We start from the raw sequence: 23,680 nt of genomic DNA on the forward strand, positions 1-23,680 counted from the left end.
CAAAAATGTAAATGTCACGCTCTTACTCGCTGCCACACCATTGACCGTTGGCTAAGATTGGCGCTTTGCCGCTGTTCAAAACCTGCACTCTTTGCTTCCGCCTTCCGGTGTAACTGACGACCTTGACCTTGAAATTTCATTCATACATACTACTGAAACGCTCTTACATTCACTATTGAAACGCTCTCACGGTCACTAATGAAATTACTTGTATGAATACATGTGAAACGCTTGCACATCCTCATGTAAGAGCATACATACATATAACTGAAAAACGTATACATACACATTTGAAACATTTATACAAATATATGTGAAACACTTGCACATATATCTAAACTTTTTATATCTTTGTAATCATATGCAAGAGATTCAGTTATGAATGTATAAGTGTTCAACAATATATATATATATATATATATATGCATTTTCATATGTGCATGCATGAGTTTTTCAGATAGATACGTATACATTTTTCACTTGTATGCATGTAAGCATTTCATATGTATGTGTATATGACACAGAAGTATATATGTATGCGTGTGTGTTTCTCATATGTATGTGTAAGTGTTTCAGACAAGTATGTATAATGTTTTATATATGAGCGTGCATAGGTTTACTGAGTATGTATGTATGTGTGAGTGTTTCAGTAGTGAGTGTGAGAGCGTTTCAATAGTGAATGTAAGAGTGTTTCATTAGTATGTGTGAGAGTGTCTCAGTAGTGAGTGTGAGAGTGTCTCAATAGTTATGTCCTAGACGGCCCCTCATAGAATTCATACAGGTCTACTGTCACGTCTGGCTACAAGGAGGACCCAAATGCAGAGTGCGGAACGGAAAGTTTATTAAAGGTCACATGACATGCTGTTTTTGGATGCTTTTATATATAGGCCTTAGTGGTCCCCTAATACTGTATCTGAAGTCTCTTTCCCGAAATTCAGCCTTGGTGCATAATTACAGCCACTACGAGCAGTCCCACAATGAGCTTTCCTCAAGACGCGCTGTTTCTGTAGCTTTAAATGCTAATGAGGAGGAGAGAGGCGGCTCCATGCGCTAATGTTTACAATGGATGTATCGCAATGGCTCGTAGCGCCGTTGCCTCTAAGATGCCTTGAATTTGCCCATTCTCATCTGATCACCCTGGTTTGCAGAGGTGCACATTCAGTCATTTTAATGAGGGGAAAGGCAGATATCGCGCGCGCCATAACACCAACAGCAGAACAGTTATCCAAATAACAAAGAAGTGTACAACACTCACGTTACAGTGTGTGTATTCACACACATACTAGCTAGCTACCTTTACATTAGCAACAGTAACTCAGCTTTTAGCTGCAGAGCTAATTACAGACACATTCTAAGGGTAGCAAGCTAGGAACCATATACAGTAAAGCAACAAAATGATATAGTGTTAGTTAACTTACTTGTCCGATGTTTGTAGCTGGACTTAAGAGAGTTAGTACTGATCCAGAATTTAATTTCAGCAAGACCTGTAGTGGCTGAAATGTTTGGCGCAAACATACAAAACTTTGGGAAGTTGTGTCGGCGCATTTCCAGAGAAAATAAAATGAACACACTGGATCTTCAGAGACTCGGATGAAGGAATAACTGTAAAAATACTTTTGTTTTCCTTTGTACAATCCAAACTGAGCAAATGTAATGCTTCTACGTTTTCAAGCCATGATGTCTCTCGAGGACAAAAACACTTGCATGGTCGTAGCTCAGTTTCTTATGGGCGGGCCAGATTCTCTGGGCGGGCAAAGCAGAGAGAGGGGAGGTAACCTTCCTCCTTGTGACGTCACAAGGAGCGGATTTCAAAACCGAACGTTTGAGCTTTCATTTTCTCAAAGGCGGAGAAGAATACCCAGGGCTTGGTTTACACCTATCGAAATTTCTAGCCACTGGGGTACCAAAGGCAGGCTATGGGAACTCATATAAACGTTAAATAACCTCCTAAAGTGAAGTTTTCATGTCATGTGACCTTTAATGAACAACTGAAAATCAGCAGACGGCTCGGGAAACAAAACGGCAAGTGAAGCCGTAGAAGGTAAATCCAAAGGGTGATCCGTAATATACGTTGTCAAGAACAGGCAGAGTCTGAGATCGGGAGGGCAGTCCAGTTAATCCAGGGAAGGGTAGGAAAGCGGCTCACCAAAGAAGGAGGGGAACAGAGGATATTTATAAGATGCATAAACAGCACACAACAGGTGGTGAGAAGGAGGGAAAAGGTGCTGATAGAAAGATGCGCTTCAGCTGAGCGCTGCCGTGAAAAGAACACAGGGTGACCACTAGGTCACCCCCCAAACCCTGACTACACGTATAACAGATTTTATTTGGTATTGAAACAGGTAAGTCATGGACAACTAGCCTAGCCTGGCTCTGCCCTCCTACGTACTTCCGCTCAATTTTGATTTTGCTTCTGTACTAGGTCTGGGATTTCGGTGTTAGTCGGTTTTTGGAAACAACATTTTTGTAGGTCCAATCAGCGAACAGAGGGAGTGGCTGAGAACGATGGTGTTGATGTTGTTCGCTAGTTTGAGTTGTAGTTCAGTAATGGCGGCAGTTCAGTTAAAGCCGGACCAAGAACAATCTTTGCTAAGTTTTGTTGGTGGCCATGATCAGGGCCGGTCCTTCCTATAGGCGACATAGGCAGCCGCCTAGGGCGGCATGAAGAGGGGGGCGGCATTTTCCGAAGTGCATCCATTAATTAACCCTCCCGCACTACCAGCAAAGGGTGCCAACCGCGCCACGTCATATGTCCCTGTGGTGGTTAGGGGGGTGGCACCCCGATTTGCGCTCGTGATAAATTTTGCCTAGGGCGCCAAATGTGCTAGGACCGGTACTGACCATGATGTTGTGGTCCTCCTCCCCACGGGCTTCGGGATTTTCCAGGGATTTTCCAGCTACGGCAGCTAGCTCCGTTACAGTAGTGGTGAATGAGTTGGCTAAGGCGAACGCTAGCGATTGGTTATGGCAGATCAGAGTGGCTCTGGGCAGATCCAATAGTTTTAAACTTCATCAGAGTACCCGCCTTCAAGGAAGTTAACGCTTGTCAATGGAGCGACTTAATTAAATTGGCCTTTCGTCGATGAAGCATGCTGAGACGATGGTCTGTAAGAATGTTCTTTAGTATGAAAAAGAGTTCTCACAGAGTGCAGTGCTTGCACCAAAAGTCAACGTGTGTTTCAGCGCTGTCATCACGCTCTGCGTTGCTTCGAGAGGTTTGTGGAAGTGTTTTAGAACTTTTTTCATTGTCTATTTACCCCTGTCAGGTGGGGACGAGACCTTCATTTGCTCACTTAGGAACCAGTGAGCCACTGTATATTCTGACTCCACAATGGCTGTATTAGAAAGGTCCAGTAAAGGTTTCACTTTGGATACATCCAACAAAGTAGAATCCTCTGGGTAGAGAGATTTGAGCACATTCATTAGCATACAGTCAGTCACGTTCGCCAAAACACTCCATCTCCCCACAAACTGCATCAATACAACTGACATACAACCTGTGCAGCTCAGTTTCGTTGTTGGGATCTTCGTATGTAATTCTTTCCTCAACTACATACATAGCAAAGGATGTGTTTACTGTGTGCTGTCTCTTTGGTGCGGACTCTTCTGTTGCATCCTTGCAGCACTCGAAGAGTGCCATGAATTCTGTCTCAGAGCGCAGATTTTCAATACATGTACATGCTGAATTTACAAGTTGCAAACCTGTAAACAGATCCATGTTCTCTGCCTGTAGCATTGTGTTAGGGGGGACGAGATATGACAAGATTTTGTGCGCCATCTCGGCGATGAATCTGAAACTTGGTTCAGACATGGCCTGCAGTAAACCTGTTGCTTCAACTCGCACGTCTTTGGGATAGGCTGTGGTGCTGTTGACTTTGCGCAAAAGGGTGGTGTCGTGGAAGTTTTTGAGAGAATCAATCGTTTAAGCTGAAGTCGGGTGAAGTACAGAGTTAATGTTTATTTGACGTAGATTTGAACATAATAACGTTATCAACATAACATCATCGACACACAAACATAAGACAATAACACAAAGACAATTCTATACAGCTCCATCTAGCATTCTAGAATGGAACCGGGAGAATCCAGCCCACCAGCACTACCCAGCTGATGGCCCTGAACCCCCCCAGAACATTCTTCAAAAGACCATTTTATAGATACGACAGTTCTCAAAAGTCATTGGTCCATCCTACAGACATGCAGCGATACCAAATCTCTTCTGTCATTGGTTAAATCCTTAGAACAATACAGTTGAATCCACATTGTCTTCAGACCAACTGTCTCTTCCCCCCAGGTGACAAGAACTCTCTCAGGTCACCCAGACTTCCCGTCTCTTAGACTTCACGTCTCCTAGTTAGGTGTCATAAAACTGCAAATGGCATCTCTACCAAATGGAGTTGAATCAACATTCATTGTATCAAGCTACTTAACCAACTGTAAACCTCTCCTAAAACACATTTATTGTACATAGGCCCAAAATTTCTTTCACAGTGGCAAGGTCATCAAATGATCTTATAATAGATATAAGAGACCATGCCAAGATGACCAGTCCAGCGTTGATCTAAGAGTCGCTTCATTACATTTACATTTAGTCATTTAGTAGACGCGCTTATCCAGAGCGACTTACAGTAAGTACAGGGACATTCCCCCTGAGGCAAGTAGGCAGTCGCGGAGCCAGAGGGGTGGCCGGGGTTGCACTGGACCCCCCTGATATCGGACTCGGCACCCCAGGTGCCACCCCAAAATGTAATTCGCTATCCTTGGCAATTGGTTGCTGATTGACATTTAATTTATCTTGTTAAAAGAAGCGTTTCTTTTGACATATGGCAGCGCGCTTTTTCAATCGAGGATATTTCCACAGTTCACCAATCAGTCACAAATCACTACGCCAGTGTCTGATACAGCGCCAGCGACGGAAGACAATAGCATCATATTTGTTAGCGTTTTAAGGTTTAGCATTGGGTTTGTTTGAGGCTTCCTGAACAAAATGTTATGAAAGTTGAGTTGTTGAGAGCCAGAGAAAAAGATTCATATTGGCTATTTGGTTCCATAACAGATTCAGATAAGAGAAATGTCTCTGTTTTTGTTTAGCACTTAGCACTACCTTAGTAGCTAACAGCGCAGTTTGTTCCTACTGTGGTGTAGTTGGTTCGATTTCATTTTCATTTATATAGTACACTTTTAAAACAACAACAGTATCATTTAGCCATTTGAAATCTATTGTAATGACCTGACTAGGTCAGAAAAGAACAATCGTCCAGGCATAAGATGAAGTTCCCGATTTGACGTTTATTAACCACACGGTACACAAGCTACTAGTAAGGCAAACAGCGGTTTGGCCCTAGCCCACGCTAAATAAAAGAAAGGTAGCCCACAAAACAATAGTGACCGTCTCTTGTGAAACCCAGACATAACAGAAAGAACAGACGCTAAACCTGGTCTAAACTTCGAATGTGCCATCCCCCCTCAATGCACCTTCGCCAACCACCAAGATGCCCGGCATTCGAACATTCCTGGCATTCCCGATTGGCAGACAGCAGGTTGATTGGCATGTCGGACCCCGCGCACACTACTGGTAAACAACCAACTAACAGCCTAACATATTACACACGTCTTTCTGTGTGGGTCGCTACACTATTTTTGTACTTTAACTGCTAAGATTCCTTGATGAGATGCCTTATCAATCTATTCATGTTACAGAAGACTGCAGGCAGATAGCTACCCTGTTTGCTATTGTGTAATGCCTGTTTGAAATACTTATTTCAGAGTAGGGCTAGCCATGATCTAGTAACTTAAAGGCTGGTATTTTGATTGGCTATGTTTAAGATTGAGATTGGACTCAAATGTGCGTAATTGGATGTGTAGGCCTACATGTTATTTTTTTGCTTCACTTTTTCACTTCAAACATTAAAAGAAAGGGTGACATAGCAGACTTCTTCAAAAAGCTGAGCAAACAGGATCAGGTGGAAATAGACCCCAGTCCTTGCACCACCCCAAGACCTCAGAGCAGCTCCCTCCCCGAGGCTACAGGCACAAGGTCAGAGCATACTAGGCAGTCAGTCACATGCTAAGTTCAGCTTGTGTTTGTAGGCCACACATGTAAGCCTACACAAAAGGTTTTTTTTTTCAATTAAGCCTCACTTTAAAATGTTGGTTGTTGATTCATGAGTGTTCTTGTGTTGATGGCTATGGCATTTTTTGTGTGAGTGTACACTAATAGTTATGTTTTAATGTGAAAGAAGGATTCTAACCTCTAACCTGGTTAGACCCAGATTATATATTCATGAAAACAAAGTGACGAAAGTCTCTCCAGTTTGTGAGTAGCCTACAGTACAGTGTGTGTAAGAAAGAAATTAGTTGCAATTCAGATGTAGAGACACAGTCTATTCATAGTAAATGTAGAATTTGATTAAAGTAACCCTAGTGCATAAAATTAATAAAAACAATAAACAATAATAAAAACAATAATACAAGTGATAAAAGTAACACAAATAAATAACAAAAAAATATGTTATTGGATAAAAATGGATTCCCGCAGTCTTTGCGGGAATCAAAAGCACATATAAACCGCTGTCTTTCCAAAACATATAACAACCCAGACTAGCCGCAATCTATCTGCGGTCTCTCGAATCCGTCTTGCACTCGAGCTGCCTTTGCAGTTTCCAAAACATATAACAACCCAGACTAGCCGCAATCTATCTGCGGTCTCTCGAATCCGTCTTGGACTTGAGCTGCCTTTGCAGTTTCCAAAACATATAACAACCCAGACTAGCCGCAATCTATCTGCGGTCTCTCGAATCCGTCTTGGACCCGAGCTGCCTTTGCAGTTTCCAAAACATATAACAACCCAGACTGGCCGCAATCTATCAAATCAAATTTATTTGTATAGCCCTTTTTACACGCAAGCATGTCACAGAGGGCTTCACATACGCCCATAGAACTGCCCCTCAACCAACCTAAACCCTCAAGGAATCTATCTGCAGTCTCTCGAATACAAAAAACAGTAATAAAACTAAAAAAAATTATAAATAAAAGTAGTAAAACCCTTCTGAGATAAAATTAGTTAAATGCTTTGGTAAAAAGATAGGTTTTAAGCTGTCTTTTGAAAATGTTTAGCGTGTTTGCTTCCCTAATATTTATGGATAATTTGTTCTATAGTTTTGGGGCGTAATTGACAAAGGCTGCATCACCAATCTTCTTATGACTGCTTCTGGTGACCTCTAATAGGCCTGCATTTGATGATCGCAGTGTTCTAGCTGGTGTCTAGTTTATAAGAGAGTTAGCAATGTAGCTAGGTCCTTGTCCGTTTAGAACTTTGTATGTGAGGAAAAGGACCTTAAAGTCAATTCTGAAGGTAACAGGGAGCCAGTGTAAAGTAGCTAGGACAAGAATAATGTGTTCTCTCCTTTTAGTTTTGGTTAATAATCTAGCTTCCGAATTTTGAATGAGCTGTAGTCTTTCAGTGGTTTTCTTGGGAAGACCAGCGAAAAGTAGGGATGGGCGGATCGATCCTAAAGTATCAATATTTTCGATACTGGCATTGTATCAAAAGGATCGATTCTCAATTTGAAATATCGATCCTACCTGGGATTTTAGAATATTTTTATAATAGTTGTAGGCCGTATAGTATAGAAATGTACTTAAATAAGAAAGTCAATGGGAACTATTTTTTCTTCCGCTGCCGCTCTCTCACTCTCAATCAGTGAAAGCACACTCAGCGCAGATTCGAGTGCATTGCTGCGGTCAGGACTGAAAGAAAAAGAAGCATAATCTGGAGTTATTTCACATCAGTTAACAACGATGAAGCTTTATGTGACATTTGTCAAACAACAATACGCCATTATGGCAATACCACAAACATTACAAGCATCTAAAAGTTAAACACCCTAAAGAGCACAACGAAGTACAGCTAACGCGAGCAGAGGAGGCAACACAGACACGTAATGCCTATTGCGGTTTATTTAATATTAATAACGATGGCTTTCAGAATGCATTATAAAATTACTCAAATAAAAATAATTCATAGAAATATCGGTATCGGTATTGATATCGACGATACTGGTCTTGAAAGTACTTGGTATCGGATCGAAAAGAAAATGATTGGTATCGCCCATCCCTAGCGAAAAGTGCGTTACAGTAGTCCAGTCGGCTGGATATAAAAGCATGAATTAACTTCTCTGCATCATTTTGGTTTATGAATGGTCGTACCTTCGTTGTATTCCTCAGGTGAATAAAGCTGTTTTGGTCACTTTATTAATGTGAGAGTTGAAATTTAAATCTGAGTCCAGGATTACACCGAAACTTGTCACCTCTGGTTTAAACCAGGGGGTTAAACCTCCTAGATTCTTAGTTAGCATCTCTCTTTTGGATTTGTTGCCACATAGTAGGACTTCAGTTTTGTCTTCATTTAATTTAAGAAAGTTATCATTCATCCATTTGTTTCTTGCCGACAAGCAGTTGGTAATGTAATTTATGGCTGTTGCATCGTTCAGTGGATATATATAGTTGTGTGTCATCCACATAGCTATGGAAATCTATGTTATGTTCTCTGATTATGTCGCAGAGTGGTAACATATAAAGAGAAAAAAGTAATGGACCTAAGCAGCTTCCTTGAGCAACCCCGTAGCAGTTCTCATGTTTCTTGGACCTATGGTCTCCTAAACTAACATAAAACTTCCTTCCTCTGATATATGATTTCATCCAGTTCAATAAACTATCTGTGAACCTAATAAGCTTTTCCAGTCTATTGATTAGGATGTTGTGATCAATGGTATCAAATGCTGCACTGAGATCTAACAGGATAAGGCTTTATTTGCATCAGAGTTTAGTCTGAGGTCGCTAATTATTTTGGTGAGAGCAGTTTCAGTACTGTGATATTTCCTGAAACCTGACTGCGAGACTTCCAGGATGTTTTTTTCTTCAAGAAAATAATTTAATTGGACTAATACTATCTTTTCCAGTACCTTACTAATAAATGGAAGGTTTGATATTGGTCTGTAATTTGCAAGTATACTGTTATCCAATTTGGGTTTCTTTAATAGGGGCTTTACTACAGCTGTTTTGAAGGCATCTGGGAAGACGATGTGACGATGTGTCTGTCAATGTAGCTGCATCCCGGCAGCTACATCAATGATAGGTAGTACTACCTGTCAGGTAGCTGACAGGTAGTATCTATTACGTTGCAACTGTTCTGTATTTACCAACGTAGCAATTTCTGTACCCATCTGAACACGTCTCTCCTTATCTCTCCACATAGCTTCACAGAGCTGGTGTTCTTTTGATGATGCATGTTTGTTGAGTCCTTTCCCAGTCTCGACTGCATGCTTCCAATCGCAAAATCCACTGAGCGTAAAGGTCGAGTCTACAGCAGAGTAGGGTGCTCGGAACTTTTAGCAGAATGCAGCGTCTGCATGGATGGAGTATTTTAGCCGGCTTCTGCTACCATACCAGGCGCTGTTGAAATTTATTTTTTTGCCTGAGAACAAGCGTGCAGGAAAAGTTTTCAGGATAATTGGGTGTGCTTTGCCTTCGGCAAGGGCACAACCTTTGTTCTCTCACATATATATTATTATTATTATTTTTATAATTTTTTTTATTTCTTTTTGCCCCCCTAAAAAAAAATATATATAAAAAAATATTTGGCCTACATAGACAACCTAGGTGTCAAAAGTTCCGTCTTGGTAGCGATTGAGTTGCTTCTATTGGAATTTACGTTCCGTTGCATGGTTTAGGCTCAAGTTAAGTTTTTGTGGCGAAAAGTGAAGCTAACGGTGGCTAATTTGCTAGCCACAGTCACTGACATTACTAACGTCACTACGTCACTAACGTCACGAAAACACGCGTGACTACCTTTGGCAGAACATTCGTTTCGCATCTGTTAACTTGGGGGATAGCTAGGCTAACTATAGCTTTACTGCAAGGCAGCTGCAGAAACGCCACAAGCAAAGAGGCCAGGGTGATAACTATTTACTCATTTTACTTTGTGATATGACACACAATTGTGATGTGTAATGTACAATATAAGCTGATATTATTAAGGAAGTACATCTACTTTCGGAAACAGTAGTCTACTATTTCACTGAAGTATTAGCATCATGACATTAGCCTGTGTTGCCCGGGCAACAAATACTACAGTATACTGACATTAGTAAACGATTTGTTGGTGAAATTACCATTACCTGTGGTTTCAAACCAGTGTAGCTCACTGCAAAGCTGTAGCTTACGCGAGACACTACAAAAACATCTACAGTACACAGCTGTTTAGGAAGTCAAACGGCTACAGAACATGTTCGGCACTCCCCTTACTTAAATCAAAAGTCTATCTAACTACTAACCTGAACTTCATTGCCACAGCCTAAATGTTGTCAATCCGTTCATGAAAATAATTAATTTCAGCCTAAACCGTACAACGGAACGTTAAATCCAATTCAACCAACGCAATCGCTAACAAGACGAACACAGCAGTAGTCTAGTACTGTACCGTAGTAGTACAATTTACCGGGGCAGCTTCTCCACACAGGGCTATATCGCATTTTGCGTTGTTACTGACAATGATCGCTACCAGTGAGCTTTTTATGAATGAGCGATTTTCCACTAAATAAATGTCAAGCTTATTTACGTTTTGGGGGGCATATTTTCAGTTAGCAGATGGTACTGTTTGAATCGCGATTCCATCTTCTACTGCCGGGTAACGTCGTAGAATAATCTTCAAAGGGGGTTCTTTATTAATGAATGAATGCAATGAGTAGGCTAAATGCCTGAAAATATCATGAGAAGGGAAAAACTTAAAATGACGTTTAAGTCATAGAGATTAGGTCAATTTTTACACCGGTCTGACAAATGTATTCGTTTTGATTCAACGATGAGGCTGCCTCTTGCAGGGGAAATGAGAAGACATCTATTTCATTCTACACTTCACTTGTATTTTCAGTTGTAAATGAGCAGCAAAAAAAATGCTTTTAAATCTATGTAATCTTTATAAATAATAAGTATGCATTTTTATATAAAATATACAGAAATATCAGTTGTAAAAATGTCATTCAAAAACGGACCCCTGTGCAACCGACGCAAGCAAGCACACCCTACAATTTCCCCAGAAATTGTACCCTCTCTAGTTTGATTTGGTTTCTCAACGCCGAGATCCCCTGGTTCTGCTGCCTGTGATGAAGACCCTTGCTTTGGGTCAGAGCCAGTGGCGGCTGGGAAGCCCCCGCAGCCCCCGCGAGGCGGGGGGGCCCCCACGCCCTAAGGGCCCCGCCCTGCATATCAAAAAACAGACTAATGGCCAATATAAAAAATATATATATAAAAACAAGGAAAACACTTTGAGGGCGCTCATTGAGAGCCCCAAGTTTCAACTGCCAGGTAAAGGAATTCCGTAATGTAGGCAACGTAACAGATCTTCATCCACTTCCATGGGCTAAATAGTCTCAAAATCCCAGAATCTGGCAACAATGGCTTTTGCGCATCTTCCGTGCCTTTTGCGCCATTACGCCTATTGAACGCGCACATTAAAAAAATTCTAATCATTACGTTCTGCTAGATGACGGTAGAGACATGAGTAAAAGAAAATATGCAAGCGGTGCCCAAAAGCGCAGCAATAAACTGTTGTCTGAACAAGTTCGAACAAAACGAAGATTACACACTTATTTAGACCAGCCAGAGAGGAATATTAAAGACATCTCCACAGACGAAACACTACCTCAGCCGCAGGTAGCTAGCAGCAGCACGTCTTCACCAGCAACCAACAATAAATATACTTGCTTAGCCTACTTATTGGCAAGAATGAATGTTTTCCTTTCCTCCGTTGATTGTGTGTTATTTCAGCGATGCTATCCTTGGTGCTGAACTATCAGAAGGCAAGCGCTGTCTTTGGTTTTGAACAACGACAAATGTGTGGCGGCCTGCAGAAACCCTTCACATCGTGAACATTTGGGTCTTTTGGGTATTATACATATTTGGGAACTACAAACTCTCCTGAATACAAATCTGTTCATATCACTCAGATATCTTTATCACAACTGAAGTTACATCATTTTAAAGTTGACCTGTGTCAAAAAGTTATAAGCTAGAAAATTGCATTCAAAGATTCCACTCCGTTTCATTCTAATTCTGTGGCGAATATGGAAAGAAAATCATTTTGTTCGTAATCACGTTGTGAATGTAAATGTCAGTTTAAGTATAAGCTACATTAATAACTTCTTAGCAAGTTATTTTTAGTTGTTTGGAGATGCTGCAGCACTCAAAAGAGCAGGATTGATTTGAAATGGCTTGGAAATCTTGCTAGCTGACATGTCCAAAAACCGTTGAAATTAACTGTTTTTAATAAGTAAATATATACTTTTTGTACATTACAATGAAGTTTAGGGTGTTAACTATAGAAAACATCAAAAATCTCAATTTTGACAGAAAACGATTTTCGATCATTTATGGCTTATAGCCAACAATGAGCTGCCGCGACATCCGACGGGTTTCCGCAGGACGCCACACAAATAGGCTGCTGTTGTGCTTTTGTTATTTTTAAACTTCTTTATTTCTCTCTCACATATAGAGGCTATATTTAAAGGTAGACAGCAATGTATAAGATAGGATGGAGATACATTTTGAGTGGATTTAGGGGAGGGGCCTCGAGCTCCGACTTTGCGGGGGGCCTCTGCAAAGTCCCGGCCGCCACTGGTCAGAGCCATAGAAAAAGAGAGTTGCGACACGCTTTGATCTCGCCGACACGTGATCACGTGGTTCATGTAGCTCGCTGTAGTTCCAAAAAACCCCACTGCTGTCAACCGGTTTGAATGGTTTTCAATGAAGCTGGCCAGCGGAAGTCGCTTTCTCAGGCAAATGATGAATGAAACAGGCTCGGTTAAAGAAATCCGATATTCTGGCTATCTTCAGCAGACTCGTATCTACAAAAGGCAGTCATCCCTGACGTGTTTGGTGTAGAATGGAGTGAAATACAACATTGTGAACACTCACTGCCAGTGAAACACAGGAAAAAAGCTAGAGCTTTTTTGTCACGTGGTTCCGGTAGCTCCCTGTAGTTAAACAAAACCCCCACTGCTGTCAACCTGTTTGAATGGTTTTCGGCGGGACAGACAGCAGCACCATCTCGATTCACGGACATTTTCGGTATATTAACACATAATGTCAATTGGTTACTGGTGTGTTGTATCATGTATGTCTGATACTTTATTAACATGTATGTATTACATGAACTTATACATAACACAATATTGTGAAGCAGAGCTAGAAATGGCTATGCTAGCTACCATACTGTACAAACTGTACTGTACCATACTGTACATACCAAACAGTAGCCTAATGAGGACTATATTGTTCCACTTAACGTTTAACCTTAGACGGTTGAAGTAAATGGGTCTTGTTAAACGTTTTTTTATTCATCAGCCCACTTACAATTTAGCCTACCACATTAACACGTATATTTGTAGTACTTGATGCAAGTTGAATCTAACCATTATCACCAGCAACTGCTCAATTTAAGACAAGAAAGGAGTTTGGTAAATAGAACAGAATAAACAAGGCAACCAACTGCATTCAATAAAACATTTTATTGTACAATATGTCCTGTGTTCTTCCACTCCTTGTGTTTGTAGTGATCCGGTGATCTTCTGGCTATGATACATCTACAGCTAGCTATAATAAAAGTGTTGCTTACGTAGACCTACAGTCTAGCTCCAACTGCATTTAGAATCTAACAAGCTTACGATAAACTTTAACTAAAGCTGGCTATATAAAATACTACTAATAACAATTGATATGTGGTGGTCGAAATATGAAAAAATGCAGGATTTTCGTGAATTTACCAGCTAACTTGCTTCGGACCACTTAATTTGCAATTCATTGTTGCTAGCTCTACTAACTAGGCTAATAAGAGCTATATATAGAACACTTACTTTGTATGCCAACGAACACCAATAATTAGAACTAATTTGACAGACTATAAGCCAACTGACTTCTGGTTATGATACACGTGCTCTCTAGCTAGCTTCAGTAAAAGTGTTGCTTATGTTAGATACTAGCTAGACCTACAGTCTAGCTCTAACTGCGTTTCAAATCAAACAAGCTATATGAAATACTACTAATAACAATTGATATGTGTTGGTAAAAATATGAAAAAATGAAGGATTTTCATCAATTTACCAGCTAACTTGCTTCGGAGACACTGAAAATTAATGGGGTTGAACGGTGGAAAATGCAATGTTTGGAACTACAGGTCGCATGTGACACGCTTTACTTCCGCATTCCTCGATAACAATGGGAGTCTATGGAAGTGTCGCAACTCTCTTTTTCTATGGCTCTGCTTTGGGTTACAGTGACGGCTAGCAGCACTGATGTGGCTAATGCTAGCTTCGGCAGCAACAACCTCTTCAGAACTAACGTTACACCCTGTACTTTCGCCGTCTTTGTCACTTTCTTCCACCAACCTTGGTGGTCGTTTATTTACATTAAGGAAACGCTGTATATCCATAGCCTAATTCAAACAAACAATCATCAAACAAAATGTGGGATTGGTGACAGGCTCGTCAGTTGTCTGTTAATAATTGTTTTTAACCCTTCACGCTGTGGGGGGGTCTGAGACAGCCCGACGGTTAAAAGAAAATGCTTCACTTTATTTTTGTATGTGGTAAAGTTGTCTCAACACGACGGTGGGTCACAATGACCCGAAGATAATACAAGAGTTAAAGGCTCGCCCGTCCAGGGCGGGCACAGCTGACTCTGGGGACGGGCCCGAACCCCCTAAAGGCCGCCCATAACGCCGGGACTGGCACACACACAGATTCCTGGAATTATAAATAGATAGTGCAGTGCCTGTGATGCAGCTAGTGATAACAGTTCTTCTCAGTGTCTTTGGTACCTAATCATTTTCAGATCAAAATTGAAATGCTCTGTCATCTCTGAAGTAGGGTACTTGTTCAACCTCCATAATCTATAGTCTCTTATGCACATAATAAAAGCAATTTCTCATTATTTTAAACAAATTGCCAATGCACAAATTACATGCACAATGGTTGAGCCAGTTGTCATAATTGTAGGTCTAATTCACCATACATTGCTTGTATGTACAGTTCTGCCTAAGGGGTGTTTGCTATGTTTACATTAATGATTGTATTTTTTTCTTTGTGCTATGCAATGCTGTAAGTTAGTCTTGTATTTTATGTATGGAATTCTCATAAATAAGACACAACATCTGACCGAGGATACTAAATTCGTACAAACATTGTTCCTGTCGTATGCCTGTTTGTGGATCGCTATAGCCATGTCTCAAGAAAACGAACAAGGAGGCTAAAGTGGTAGGAATAGTGCCCATGTCCGTGATGCAGCTGGTGATTATAATGTTGTTGGCGTTGAGTTTGTGCACATTCGCGATGTGCAGGCACTTTTGACATCAGTAAACACATTAATTTATTTAACAAAGTTCACTGATCTATCCTGAAAGTATCCACTTTATATTGTCATTCTGTTAGTGTCAGAGAAATTAAGTATGTACCCTTTTATTCTGTATAAAATGATAGTGTTTAGCATTCCTTGCCAGCAGAAAGGAGAAACCTCTAAATGAACTCTAGGCAACACTAAGCTTACGTAAACATACACCGTTATCTTTACAGCATGCCATAAACTTGCTGACTCTCTGGTAAGCCTGGCAGGGCCAAACTTTGTAAGACGCACACAAATATAGCATGCACACACGCGCGAGATCTATGCAAGGGAGTTAGTCAATGAAAGAAGATACATGGGACAGTTGCATATCTGTATAATGTCTGTGTAAGGACCAATAACTATTGAGAACTGTGTTGTACTATAAATAGTCTGGCATGGAGACAAGATAGCAGACAACTTTGTACGGCGATCTGACTTGTCTCCTTGCACCATATGCGCAAGTAATAAAACTTCCCTGACTTAATCGACTCTCGACTCTCATCGACTGCAATACTTGATAAAGATTTATTTCTGACAGTTAGCTAGCCAGCATTTCATCCATAAAGAAAACCCTTTCAAAACAGCTGATTCATATGCCAGCAGTCAGCACTGCCAACCTGGCTATATTGGTTGTAAAAGCCTGTTGTCTTTCTAGGCTAAACCATTGTGGCTAATAACCTTCCAGCCATACCTACTGAAATAAACCATCCACTAGTCAATAGTATTTTTAAGGCCGAATTATACTTCTCCGACTCTGTTACGGACAGACGGACGGACGGAGTCGGACGGAGTGGTTGAATTTATAGTACTCTGAAGGCTGTGGGTACGGAAAACACTTCACTGCCAGAAGAGTAGGTGGCGCTGCACTGCGATGCTAGCTAGGTTATCAAAAAGTCGGAGCAAATTTACAAATTAGCTGTTTCATCAATAAAATACGCACATTTTCAGCAACTACACTGCCCATTTCTCGTCACATTTTAATTCAGATGCTGATTTACATGTACTGTTTAGCTGAAATATGAATTGTAAAAACTTAAAGCAATGGCGGTCAAAGGATTCTGTTCATCCTGTTTATCACGGCAACCCCGCCCCTGACGCAAGCGGTTCTTAATACAGACCAATCACAGCCAAGGGGTATCCGTAGAATGACGGACCGACAGACGGATAGTCAGGAAAATCAGGAGGTGCACGTAGAGCTCTCTGAGGGCCTCGGAGAGGGCACGGAGAGGTTCCCTGTGTCCGTCTCCGTAAAAACGGAGAAGTATAAATTGGCCTTTAGTTAGCTAGCCAGTATTTCATCAGTAAAATAGTATATTATACATAATAACGTTAATGTCTTATGGCTGTTTTCAGCTCGCTATATCCATATATAGTTTCAGCTCGCGAGAGCTAGCTTAGTGCAGCTCAGTAAACTCAAGATGGCTGAGAGTCGAGCGAAGATGTCAAACAAAATGGCCCTGTTTTCCATTCTATGAACTCTGGCGTTAAAGATGCTGTAAAGCAAATTCCATGATTTGCTTCTCAGTACATTATATACGTGTGAAATGAGTTCCTGAAAGCATGTGCAAAGCGCGGAAACTTTGTCGCACTGAAATGTGGAGTTAGACCGTTGAAGAGTTTCTCTCCCGTTTTCAGCTCAGGTTTTGTATAGGCGGGGCAAAAACCCAACCTATCTACGTCACAGCGACCTATCTACGTCAGATCACAGACGGTTGCATTCTGTTACTCAGCTGGTACGATGCAAACAAAAAGTAATGAACACATAAAACACCCAGAGACTGCAGGTAGGTCTGTTCTGATATCTGCAATTGATTTAGCTAGTGTTGCTGTTGTTTCTAAATTCAATAAATTCGAGGGGGCGGAGCTTCAGCTCCTTCAGACGACACGCCCCCCCAGTCTCAAGCAGAGAAGAATGCTGATTTTCTCACGATTTCAAAACCTAATTTAACATACTTGTCTGTGTTCTCATTCGAATTTGGATGGGTAGTTAACAACACATTCTTCTGTGGTGTGATGAACTTAAAACTCATTTTCAATTCCACTTTACAGCATCTTTATGCGCTTAAAGAGTAGCGTCACACATATGTAGGGTTGCCACCTTCAATACAGAAAAATAAGGGACACCTGCTGCAGCGTGACCCCTCGGCGCCACGATGACCACAGGCCCGATGACGTGCCAGTGGTGGTAAATCACAACTTACAACACGTTTTCATAAAAATATTAAGATTGATACATGGACATTATAAAAAGATATCTGCTATTGAAATCAGTGTGAACAGATGCACTCAGTCCATCTCTATATCACAACTCAAGTGGTCATATCGTCATGGCTGAACACAGCTATGACGATAATAAACATAGTCCCAACAAAGTTTGACAGTGAGACCACAAACAATTGGATTTTTTGAGGAACTTGTGAGATGTGAAGCATATTTTTATTAACTTATTAAATTAACAGATCCATAACTTATTAACTTTAAATTAAACAAATGCTTTGATACTCAAAAAGGTATATTGTAAAAAATATATATAGTGCAGGAGACTTGCAAAGGATCTTCAATGAACATCATGAACATCATAATCAGTGGACCAGAAGTAGTAGTGTGCAGTATTGGAGCATGTCAAGCCAACTTCGTGTACTTCTTATTACGCGGGGGGGGATCTGGAGCATTCTTTCAAATCGACTCTCCACCAAGAGACCCGCCCTCCTCTGACTCTGATTGGCCGTGAACCTGAAACAAACCGATCAAACCAACAATGGCAGCGAGTATTACCCAATCAGAGGGTAGTAATCAGGGTAGAATAGGACGAGTCTTCACAGAATGTGTGTGGGATGATTTGCATGGGATGCTGCGTTGAAGATAACTCTGAAAATATGATTCAAAACGGGACGCGCTATTTCATTCTCAAATACGGGACGATTCCGTATTTTAAGGGACGGGTGGCAACCCTACGTGACATATGTGATCGTTTGAAAGCGGGGCCCACAGTGTAATGTCGCATCTATGTGATTCGAACTTTCCAATTGAATATTTTCAGATAGACAAAAACTATGCAACAAACGCTTTAGTATGGCTTCAAAATGTACTAATGAGAAGGCTAACAAGTAACACTAGCATGGTAGTAGCATTGCTACGAGTATTATGCTAGTTATACCATGGCCTGGGTGAATACTCGATTCTGAGTGGCTGCAGGGGTGTACATTATCCGGTGATATACGGACACCTACTACGTAATTGCAGAAAAACTGTCTTTTCACCGTTCTGAATTATTGCGCTGGCTAGATAGTGTATGAGCCTGTACAAAGTATCTGAAATAAGTAACCATAACAACAGGGATGCAGTCAAAGCCTCCATTTACAATTTTGAAAGACTTTAACAAGCTAACTTGTATTTACAAACAATGAGTGACTTAAATATTTATTTTAACCTATTTGAAAAATTTAACTTTTCTGAATGTACTGTGTCACTGTCACGTAACCGCTCATCTCACATGCCATTCGCTATTTACCTCGCTAGTCAATCTACTTCAGACAGGATGCGGCCAACACGACAGTAGCTGCAACTCTACACATGGCCGATTATTTTCGTCTTAAAAATCTTGACTTTATTTGGGGACAATGACATGGCTCGATAGACATCCATTTGCTATTCAACTTGCTCCACAGGCTGCGGCCGTACTGTAGCCTAGTACTAGTATATGGCCGATACTTTGTTCGTGAAAATCTTGATATTGATTTTGGGACAGTGACATGGCTGGTTAGCTACCAAATCATCTTGTCAAACATACTGTAAAATTATATTTACTGTTTGTCAACCGTACACAATGTTATTGCCTTTTAATCTTGCTAGCATAACGTTTCGGGCTAATAGCTCATCCAAAGGAAAGCCGGTGTTACGTCCCTACTGGTTACCAATTTAACTGGTTCTAGTGATGTGTCGTTCGTGAACGATTCGTTCATTTTGAACGAATCCTTACAAGGACTCGGGAGTAACGAGTCCTCTCAAAGAGTGATCCGTTCATTTTCTCGTGGCCGCGCATCGGGACTGTTGCATAGGCTCGTCCAAGTAAACAGAAATGATTCGTTCATTTCCCGATTCGGTCTTTCTACGAGTCTTTGGATCATTTTTCACGTGACCTGCATAGGCTCTGTACTGGAGGAAACAAACGATTCGTTCATTTCCCGACTCGGTCTTTCTACGAGTCTTTGGATCCTTTTTTCACGTGACCCGCATTGTATTTTTTAGTAGAGGAAACAGTTTCCTCATTCCCTTTCGCGTGGCCGCTGTTTTAGTAAGACGTGAATGATATTCGCTCAAGTCATCATACTGACTGGTTTTGTTATTTTCACTTTACATTTACACTTACAGTTTAGTGCAGTGTAATTGTTTGCCGTGATAATTAAATGCTAGTGTGATAATAAATCATACAAACTGTCATGATACATTATTTTAATGCAGGAATTTCTTTTAAAATAGTATCTGCTGGTGCACATGTCATGCACTAACCTACATGAGAATATGATACGTGTTTGCAGTGGACGGATAGCCCCCCCCCCCGCCCCCCACGTTGAAATGAACGAATGACTCGAAAAAAGATTTGTTCATTTTACTGAACGAGATTCAAAGAACCAAATCAGTAAAATGATCCGAACTTCCCATCACTAACTGGTTCCCCAGCTGTGCATGCACCTATCAGTCTGCCTCTATCACCAGATTCGTCACAAATTCACAAACATATTACTGGCGATTTTCAAGTCGGATCTCATATTTGCTGTGGCAAATATGAAAGTAGGCCTATAGGCTACGTGCGCACTACATTAGGTTACCATTCGCGACAAAATAAATGGAGACAAAATAAAACATTTGCAGGCTCGCATGAAGTGGGATTCGATCGCACTAGAGCAAAAATACGTGCGCACCAAAGTCCATTGATTTACACCGCGAGCTATACCAGCTCCCAAAATTTAGCTAACTTGTTACGTATTTATTAACTACGTTGGCCTTCAGGTAACATTTTGATTTGGCTTCTTCTGAATCAACTGGTTCCCATAGACACTACCCGAATGTAGGCTACTATGCACAGGTTGTTTCGAGGCAATAGCCGTATTTTCCACGACATCACAGCTCCTTCTGACACCACATATTAAAAATTCATACTAAGAACGTCGCTGCTAACCCAGACAATACGATCAAAATAGCCTACGCGTAAACCTTTGAAACACAACATGTGTCTATTTGTTTCCTATGCGATTTTGTGTATGGCTGAGTGTTTCTTCGCTGTGCGTTTTGAAATAAATTCATTTCATAGTTGTATATGTAGCAAGCACTACATTACAGCCATTCGCCACGACAAAATAAATGGAAGCTGAGAAAATAAAACATCACATAAGACCCATACGTCCTAGGTTGGGGCAAAGCTCAGAATGTTTACAACGTCTGGCTCCGTGCCTGATTAACACTCGGATCGTTAAGCAGTCTCAAAAATTGTATCAATATAAAAAATAATACAATCCCTTTCTGTAATCATGATACCCCCCAGAAAGGTTCACTGCACCCACAGTCAAAGCAGGCTGCATCCGGCCCTGTTTGGTATACAAAAAAAGGTCCGGTCTTGGGCCTGAAACTCCCGGGCTGAAAAGTGGGCCCACTAGTGATTGGAAGTTCGGATAATTTTACTGATCCGTTTCTTTGAATCTCGTTCAGTAAAATGAACGAATCTTTTTTCGAGTCATTCGTTCATTTCAACGGGGGGGGGGGGGGGGGGCTATCCGTCCACTGCAAACACGTATCATATTCTCATGTAGGTTAGTGCATGACATGTGCACCAGCAGATACTATTTTAAAAGAAATTCCTGCATTAAAATAATGTATCATGACAGTTTGTATGATTTGGTCATTTATTATCACACTAGCATTTAATTATCACGGCAAACAATTAAACTGCACTAAACTGTAAGTGTAAATGTAAAGTGAAAATAACAAAACCAGTCAGTATGATGACTGGAGCGAATATCATTCACGTCTTACTAAAACAGCGGCCACGCGAAAGGGAATGAGGAAACTGTTTCCTCTACTAAAAAATACAATGCGGGTCACGTGAAAAAAGGATCCAAAGACTCGTAGAAAGACCGAGTTGGGAAATGAACGAATCGTTCGTTTCCTCCAGTACAGAGCCTATGCAGGTCACGTGAAAAATGATCCAAAGACTCGTAGAAAGACCGAGTCGGGAAATGAACGAATCGTTCGTTTCCTCTAGCTACCACTACAGAGCCTATGCAGGTCACGTGAAAAATGATCCAAAGACTCGTAGAAAGACCGAGTCGGGAAATGAACGAATCGTTCCCTCTAGCGTTTCTTCTAGCTACCACTACAGAGTCTATGCAGGTCACGTGAAAAATGATCCAAATACTCGTACCCGAAGACCGAGTCGGGAAATGAACGAATCATTTATGTTTACTTGGACGAGCCTATGCAACAGTCCCGATGCACGGCCATGAGAAAATGAACGAATCACTCTTTGAGAGTGATTCTCGTTACTCCCGAGTCCTTGTAAGGATTCGTTCAAAATGAACAAATCGTTCACGAACGACACATCACTAGGGCCCACTCCGGCCCTGCTGCTAGTATATAGCGCATCGTTAATAAACTAACTAAGGAACTATACAACCCTATTTCACATGGCCTTAAACAATACAAGCCACTTTCAAAAATGCAGTCATAGCGAATCAGTATTGCAAGAAAGGCCAAAAAAAAAAAAAGGTTAATCTGTAGGCCTTAATCGCCACAGTGATTGCCAACATCAAAAACATAATTGACCTCACTGACCCGAGACTGCAGGGCCAGGGATGGAACCACTGACCTGAGCCAAAGCAGCCCTACACAATACAACAAGTTTATAAAGAACATGCTGGACAACAGTAGTTCTGGTCCAAAGGTGGTCTCCCAACACACACCCAATGAAACCACAAATCGCATGTTGTGCACTGGATCTGAGGAGAAGCATGGTAGTAGATTATTATCACATTACTGTAAATATACAGTTTTGAAGATGCTTACCCAGTCATCGTGAGCATTTCTTCCTGGACTTTGGCATGCATCGCCACATGCTCTGCACAGCTCTGATAAGTTTTCTAACACATTACACAAGTGTAAATAGTTTCTCAGACACATTAATTATGATACATTGACAAACTAACAAACCTGAATCAGCTACCAGTCTGCAAGCTACTTCCCTTCTCCACTCAGTAGTAGCAGCCTCATCAGTACTGAAATCCCCAGTACTGAAGTCCTCATTGAGGACAAGCTCTGCAAACTACAAAAGACACAGTACAATTAGTAACAGTCAATAGCTGTATTCAACAAAGGGTCATTTGCACACAACCTTGCAAACCCATGCCCCACAGGACGTTGAGTCTTGCTGACGTGGATGGTCACGGATCTGCCCACAAGTCCATCGCGAGATATATATGTTTTTGTGTCTCATGAAAGATCTGTAGATTAGCAAAATATAGTTATTTGGAAAGAAGAACATCATGACATTACCACTGACATGACTTGCCTTGTGATATCCTTGCAATTTTTTATTTGGTCAGGGCTTTCACCGAGGGGGTTAATGTACAGCGCCCGCTTCTCCTTTGGATAGATGACCTTCACAATACACGCAAGATCATGTAAAGAGGATGGAATATCACATTGAAATTGTCATTTTATAGTGCATGTACATTCTCACCACAAGTGTCCAGTGATTTTGGTGACAAACTGGTCCTATTACTACATCATAGGCCATTGGGTCCATCTGAAAACATACACAAAATTAATAAATACTTGTATGTATTGTAACCATTTATGAACAAAATTTGAAAGTAGTCACCTTCACTAATCCCCTGAAGGATCCTTGCCACATTGCAGTCATCGTAAATGAATCGAATCCTCCTCCAGTGCTGGAGGAGGCGTAGAGGGGATAGGCTGCAGTGCTGGAGGAGGTGTGGAGGCAACAATCCATTTAGCTGGTATTCTTGGCTGGGGTTCAACGTATTTTTTGAGATGATCGATGTTAATCTTCTCAAATATTTTTCCTTCTGTTTGAAGGTCAGCACTTTTTTTCGTCAATGTTGACAATGGTGTATGGACCAAATAGATTAGCTTCCATTTTGCCCCCCTTCCTTTGTTCCTGATGAATGTTTTTTCACAACACCAGGTCCCCCACCACAAAGCCATCATCCTGGACCATTGAAAGTTTTCT

At 41.1% G+C, this 23,680-nt stretch overlaps 1 protein-coding gene and 1 long non-coding RNA gene across 4 annotated transcripts in view; one reads left to right on the forward strand and one right to left on the reverse strand.

The window, feature by feature from the left end:
• Positions 1-23,680, forward strand: part of mcc (MCC regulator of WNT signaling pathway) — a 351,584-nt gene that overhangs the window by 256,533 nt on the left and 71,371 nt on the right. The gene's annotated exons all lie outside the window — the stretch shown is intronic.
• LOC134034218 (uncharacterized) lies at positions 22,377-23,364 on the reverse strand. Its single transcript, XR_009932212.1, has 3 exons — positions 23,309-23,364; positions 23,168-23,233; positions 22,377-23,085 (listed from the first exon to the last, which is right to left on the reverse strand). It is a non-coding gene; the product is annotated as an uncharacterized LOC134034218 (long non-coding RNA).

Source organism: Osmerus eperlanus, chromosome 14 (genome assembly GCF_963692335.1).
Source record: "Osmerus eperlanus chromosome 14, fOsmEpe2.1, whole genome shotgun sequence".
Taxonomy (NCBI): domain Eukaryota; kingdom Metazoa; phylum Chordata; class Actinopteri; order Osmeriformes; family Osmeridae; genus Osmerus; species Osmerus eperlanus.